We start from the raw sequence: 7,500 nt of genomic DNA, 5'->3' as shown, positions 1-7,500 counted from the left end.
TAGGAGTGGAAGGACACGTCTGAAGCCTTTGTCCTGGTATGGACTGTCAATAGCTGATGGTGATGTATTAAATCTGTGTATTTTAAGGAACTCGTTAGGTATCATTTAACAAAATTTAGAATATTTAGGCGATGAATGACATTGCAAAGAATGTTCAACAGCTATAAATTACGGCCTAGTTGTGTTTTATGACGCAATGTATTATGAGTCACATTTAACTTGTAGATGGTTATGTGCCAGTTTATCTTTACAAAAGGACCTGTGTGTTGTGTCTTAAATGAGTGTTAGTTAGAATAAAATAGTTTTATTTTAGAGATGATATGAATTTTCGTAATATACAGTATATACTTTTCATAATCTATATTCTCCAAGTATATATCCTGTATGTTGTACAGTTAGAATCAAAAGAACGCGACACTCGGGGAAATCTTTTGTCAGATGTCTCTAGTGTTCCCATGACAAAACAGACAAGGTGTTGCTCTTCTTAATACTACTATGAAATGGGCGGAGCCCTCTCCAACCTTAACGAATCAAAGACAGCAAAGGGGTGTTTTTGCTAGTGAAAGCATTAAAATTTACAAATCGAGTTGGCATATTTCATTGTTTTATCATTTGACGTTTCGAATATTCACTGCAAATAATGAATACACGCGCGCGCGCACACACACACACACACACACATATATATATATATATATATATATATGTATATATATATTATATATTTATTTATATATCATGAATCCGCAAAATCATGTAGAAATTATTGGAGTATCGCAGCTAAACAATTCCTTCCGTTAACAGCTACATTAGATTATTTCGACACTAGTCTTGTCCAAGTCACCGATGAAAGAAAAAATACTTTCAGATATGGTTCGATGTAAAATAAAACAAAAAAACACCATACATGAGTTATACCGGCCTAAATGACATTCAGAGAGAGAGAGAGAGAGAGAGAGAGAGAGATTTGGCCTGAATACATCGTTTTTAATATATTTGTAGTCACGTTGGTCAAAATTCGCCCGTAACTTTTTGACTTAGATTGGTAACAAATAAATAGACAGAGGTGAAAACATGACCACCTTGTCGGAGGTACTACTACTACTACTACTACTACTACTACTACTACTACTACTACTACTACTACTACTACTACTACTACTACTACTACTAATAATAATAATAATAATAATAATAATAATAATAATTGGACCAAAACGTAAATTTTGAGAAAGTTCTGTCGAGGTGAGTATTGGCCCGCCCACTGAGCCCTTTTTTAAAATATTTCTTTGGATTTATTAAACGTAATTAGTTCTTACCTTCTAAATTCCTGGATTTTATCCATTTATCCAAACCTACCGAAATCATATAACCATTCCAGAAACCGTATTATTACTTCCATTCTTGCCTGTTTGTCTTTCAACAATTCCAACTCTTATTGAGATAAAGATTCACTTTACGATCATCATGTCTCTAGAGATTGGGGCTTGTAATGTTTTACAAGATGATATTTATTTTGAAATTGAGTTTTATCATTTATTATAGAGAGAGAGAGAGAGAGAGAGAGAGAGAGAGAGAGAGAGAGAGAGAGTTGGTGAGGAAGTGAGAAGGGGTGAAAGAGTCTGAGGGTGGTGAGAGCGAGAAGGGTTGAGAGCGAGAAGGGGTGAGAGTGAGAAGGGGTGAGCGAGAAGGGATGAAAGAGGGAGAGAATAGTGAGAGTCAAAGAAGATTGGGGGCCAAGATGTTCATTCCATACCAGTAATGTTACAGCAGTTTTATAATGTGCTTTATGATTAGAATCCTAACTTGCCTATAAAATTTAAGCTGATAATCACTCAATGTCATTATTTGGTATCCCAACTTTACTTTCATATTGCTTGGTAGTAATGGCTTTCTCTCTTCAATAGAACCACATGGAACATTTTTATAAAAGCTGAGCATTTTTCATCAACAAAGATTGTCAGGATTTCGCATTGAAGCATGTTGGAAAAGTTCCTGCGAAAACAGCTTTCATTAAACCTTTTTAGGATTCGCCTTTGGGAGCAGCTAGATAAAAAGAAAGCGAAACATCTCAAGAACAGCTGCGAGGGAAGACGTGGCCATTATACTCTCATTTATTTTCATTGGGTTTTGGGATCGAGGCACCGTGATACAGGAGGTCGCTGATTTAATGGGGAATAATAGTGGAGCTCAAATTACTTCAGGGGAAAGGAACCATGAGGGATTAACGAGAATGTCTTCGTCTTACTTTATTTTTTTCAGTCAGTTGAGCCATAACTTTATTATATAACGTTTGATCAATTAATTTCCATTATTAATTATGTTTACATTGGAAATCTATTAGTATTCATTTTGTCTGCATATGTGTCAGCCAATTTAAAAAAGAAGAATAGGGATACTAAGATTCTTTTTTTAGAGTATAATTAATTAGTTTTATGATCAGAAAATTTTTATGATATGAGCTATTTAGATGTGCGCCTATCTATATTTTCTTACATCATCTATATGTTGATATTTCTAATAATAATCCAATGAAAAAAATCCTCCGAAGCTAAAGTATTATTATTATTATTATTATTATTATTATTATTATTATTATTATTATTATTATTATTGTTATTATTATTATTATTATTATTATTATTATTACTTGCTAAGCTGCAACCCTAGTTGGAAAAGCTGGATGCTATAATCCCAGGGGCTTCAACAGGGAAAACAGCCCAGTGAGGAAGGTAAGCAAGGAAAAAAATAATTATTTTAAGAATAGTAACAACATTGAAATAAATATTTCCTATATAAACTATGAAAACTTCAACAAAAGAGGAAGATAAATAAGATAGAATAGTGTGCCCGTGTGTACCCTCAAGCAAGAGAACTCTAACCCAAGTCAGTGGAAGACATGGTACTGAGGCTATGGCACTACCCAAGATTATTATTATTATTATTATTATTATTATTATTATTATTACTAGCTAAGCTACAACCCTAGTTGGAAAAGGAAGATTCTATAAGCCCAAGGGCTCCAGCAGGGAAAAATAACCAAGTGAGGAAAGGAAATAAGGAAATAAATAAATGATATAAGAAGTAATGAACAATTAAAATCAAATATTTTGAAGAAATTAACAACATTAAAACAGATATTTCATATATAAAACTATAAAAAAGACTTATGTCAGCCTGTTCATAAAAACATTAGCTGCAAGTTTGAGCTTTTGAAGTTCTACTGATTCAACTACCCGATTAGGCAGGTCATTCTACAACTTGATCACAGCTGGAATAAAACTAGAATACTGTGTAGTATCGAGCTTCATGATGGAGAAGGCCTGACTATTAGAATTAATTGCATGTCTAGTATTACGAATAGGATGTATCTCTCCAGGAAGATCTGAATGTAAAGGATGGTCACAAATGTAATCTAGAATATTCGGCATTCTCTTCAGCCTTCATCTTAATCAGTATTTCATACCTATTAAGTTGAAAAACTAACCTAAAACACAACTAGTATAGTAACGTTTTTGCCTGGTGATCAACAGATCACTCAATGGTTCATTTAGTGTCTGCAACCTCACCATCCTTGTGAGCTAAGGATTGGAGTGGGGAGCCTACCTGCTGAGTCATTAGCAGCCATTTCTGTCCCTCCCTGCTCCTAGCTTGGGTAGAGAGGGGCTTGGGCGCTAATCCTATGTATATATGGTCAGTCTTTATGGCTTTGTCCTGCTTGCTAGGGCAACGTCACTCCCTTGCTTCTGCCATTCATGAGCGACCTTCATGTCTTTAATTAGGGCTTGCCATTATTCTCAAATGTCGTTCGAGTAGACCTGGCTTTCAGTTGGACACACACACGCACATAACGGAAATAAAAACATTTGTGATTGACGTCAATTTTTGCAGAGAACGGTTCAGAGAAACTATGTGAATATTGCAAATGGAATTCCCCGCATATCCACACAGAACGGACCCGTATTTCATTTGCCTGACCGAAACAATGTATGAATAGTGTAGCTTATCAGAAGAGCGTAAATTAAACTCATGCATTAAATTAGAAAAATAGTATGAATGCTCGTTATTTTGAGGCATATATTACAATTAGGTTTTTAGAGAAAGCATAAAAACAATAATGCGGAGTATTATTCAGTGTGGTTGGGGCTTTTGGCTATGCTTTTTGATTTATGTGATAGATTATAGAAACATTGTGTCCTAATATGGGTTTGCTTTATTTATTCAAGTAAGAAAATGCTACTCTCTTCTTTTTCCTTTTCACTTTCTTCCTCGCGGTTTCACAAAATTTGTGGTTTTAATAATCTATATTCGCAAAACTTTAAGTCTTCGTAATATATGGCATTTGGTCAGATTACTCGAGTGCCATATGTGAATGAGATGGTTTGGGCATGCTCTTCGCATTCCCCAAGAAAAATTAGTCCAACTTTTAACTGGGCTACAGAAGGCGCTAGAAGACTTTGAAGACTCAGACCTACATGGCCGAGGACTATGAAGCGTGAAGATGATGAATGGAGAAGTACTGATTTAAAAGCTTAAGATAGAGACGACTGGCGTGGGAGGACATGGTGATGATAATGAATATACTGTATGTCATTTTAATTGCATCGTATTTTCACTTCCTTTTTAAACTATTGTTTAGAAATTGTCCAAGTGGTCATTCCCATTCATGCATTTACTTTTTTCGTTGAGTACTTTGTTTGTTTTGATTCCAATACTTATTCGAAATTAGTGACTTTCATCCCTTCCTTATCTCTCTTTTCTCGTCTTCTCAGTGATCTCGATTCCAGAGATGATATCTCTACATCTTTTTTGATATTTCAAGCATATGTGAAAAAGAGATGTTTGTACTCTAAGGATGTTTATCTTTTTTCATAACATAGTATCCTTGTTTTTCTTTATCTGGTTTTGAATCAAATTTTCTATCACATTATAAATATTCGCTCATGAATGGCAGAAGCAAGGGACAGTGACAATACCCTAGATACTACCCATATATACAAATGATCAGCTAGGACGTTTGAAAAAGCATAAATCATACATATCTTCTTTATCCTTTATTGAGGTTATTTCAATCTTTTCTTGGACCAGTTGGAGTTTAAAAGGCAGAAGATGTTTCGAAAAAGAGAAATTTTGATTTTGAAGTCAAGAACCATCATCTTAATAATTCTTTTTACGCCCTTTTTATTGCACTTTCTTTCAGTCACAGATTGACCTTCGTTTCCCCAGGTATCAATCTGTCTGCTGGTCAGGTAGACCGTAAGATTTTGCTCTTTTTAATTTTAGGGAGCACTCAGACCATCACACCGGGATCCCCCAAACTGCTTAGTTGTGAGATTAGTTCTTGTAATATGTAGATGTTATCCAATTAGATAATTTGCAACCATTACATGTTAATAACAATCCTTTCTGTCTTGTTTTGAGCTTACAACCCTTGTTGGAAAAGCAGGATGCTATGAACCCCATGGGCTCTAACAGGGAAAATAGCTCAGTGAGGAAAGGAAATAAAGAAAGTTAGAATAGTGTATCCTCAAGCAAGAGAACTCTATCCCAAGACAGATGGAGATGGTTTAGGCATGCTCATCGCACTCCCCAGGAGAAATTAGTTCACCAAGCGTTCAACTGGGCTCCACAAGGCACGAAAAAAGTTGGAAGATCCAGGCCTACATGGCTGAAAACTATGGAACGTAATGTGGGAGATGATGAGTGGAGAAGTATTGAATTAAAAGCTCAAGATAGAGACGACTGGAGAAATCTAACCGAGGCCCTTTGCGTCAATAGGTGTATTAGATGATGGTGATGATGATGATATATATATATATATATATATATATATATATATATATATATATATATATATATATATTATATATATATTATTATTATTATTATTATTATTATTATTATTATTATTATTATTATTATTATTATTATTATTTGCTAAGCTACAACCTTAATTGGAAAAGCAGGATGTTATAAGCAGAGGGACGTACATTTAAATGGCAACCACGAAAAATAAAAAAAAAGAATCATATTAATGTAACGGACAACTTATTAATTCTGAAATTGGGCGATAGCCTAAAAAGGCCGAAAAATACATGGCGCAAATATTTCTTTTTAAGTTCTTCCATTGTTAAGATATGATAATGTTATTAGAGGAAAAGTTGTAATGGTTTTGCTGGGGCTTTTATTCTCAAAACCTTGTGCTATTGCTCGAGTTCCCGTTGTATACTGTAATATATTTGTCTAGTTTTGTTTGTATCTTAGAAGCTGCTCATATTCATTTTTTGCTTTCTCTACTTTCTATTATTTTCTTAATGGATATTCTGTCTTTAGTAGTAAATTGTATTTTAAGTTTCATTTGTAGGCTAATTCCATTCGAATATTATATTATTTATTGTTAATGATAATAATATTAATAGTTATTTTATATAATCTATTTTTCTTGCAATGGAACAAAACCTTTAGGAAATCGGCAGACTAAATTTTGAAATCTCAAAAATTGTTCAAATCAGATACAAGAACGAAAGAATTTTAAGAATAATATGAATATTCCCGTGTATGTTTCTTTTTTCATTCTGAAAATTCGGAAAATGGTTTGTGAATGTACACCAGTCTGGTATTTATATTTTTGAACGTTTAGATTTGGTTGGCTTAAGCGAGATAAGTTAGAAATGGTATCTTTAATACTTCGCACAGTGTGTGTATTTGTCAGCGTATTTAGTTATCCGTTCGAAACCCGCTCAAGTTTGATATTTTTTAGTAGCGTTTGCAACCTCACCATCCTTGTGAGCAAGGGATGGAGTGTTTGGGTGAGCCTATACCGTAGGTCTAACTGTTTGAGTCATCAGCAGCCGTTGCCTGGCCCTCCCTGGTCCTAGCTTGGTAGGTCTAACTGTTTGAGTCATCAGCAGCCGTTGCCTGGTCCTCCCTGATCCTAGCTTGATAGAGGCTTGAGCGCTGATCGTATGTGTCTATGTCCAGTCTGCAAGACATTGTGCTGCCCCTTGCCTCTGCCATTTTGAGCGACCTTTAACTTTTTAACCGACTTTCCCTGGGAATTGTTAGTATTGATCGGCGACTTAAACTCCAATGTGATAGTTATCATTCTGTTCTTATGGTGCATTAGCGTTAACTATGATTATTTTCCGCGTTTTTTTTTTTTAAGGTTATTGTTATGACCATGTATATAGCTATTTTTTCTTGAAGTTAATGTAGAGGTCATGATTTATATGTAGATAGCATTCTGCAAAGGTGTTCAATTATTTTGTGGGCTGTGTTGGCAGATGTGGTAACATCGCTGACTAGAGGTCGCCAGACTGGGGTTGTCTCTCGCTCAACCTTGTTAGTTCCTTTGATCACTGCAACCTCACCATCCTTGTGAGCTACGGATGGGGTTGTGGGTTGGGGGCAGCCTTAGGTCAATCTGCTGAGTTATCAGCAGCCGTTTCCTGGCCCTCCTTGGTCCTAACTTGGGTGGAGAGAGGCCTTGGGTGCTGATCA

General features: G+C 35.2%; 1 protein-coding gene across 1 annotated transcript in view; it reads right to left on the bottom strand.

Moving 5' to 3' along the window:
* The window catches only part of LOC137618464 (transcription initiation factor TFIID subunit 11-like), a 96,988-nt gene that overhangs the window by 9,160 nt on the left and 80,328 nt on the right, over positions 1-7,500 (bottom strand). The gene's annotated exons all lie outside the window — the stretch shown is intronic.

This window comes from Palaemon carinicauda, chromosome 24 (genome assembly GCF_036898095.1).
Source record: "Palaemon carinicauda isolate YSFRI2023 chromosome 24, ASM3689809v2, whole genome shotgun sequence".
In the NCBI taxonomy this organism is placed as follows: domain Eukaryota; kingdom Metazoa; phylum Arthropoda; class Malacostraca; order Decapoda; family Palaemonidae; genus Palaemon; species Palaemon carinicauda.
The sequence above is the reverse complement of the archived record's forward strand: the minus strand, read 5'-3'. Positions and strand labels throughout refer to the sequence as shown.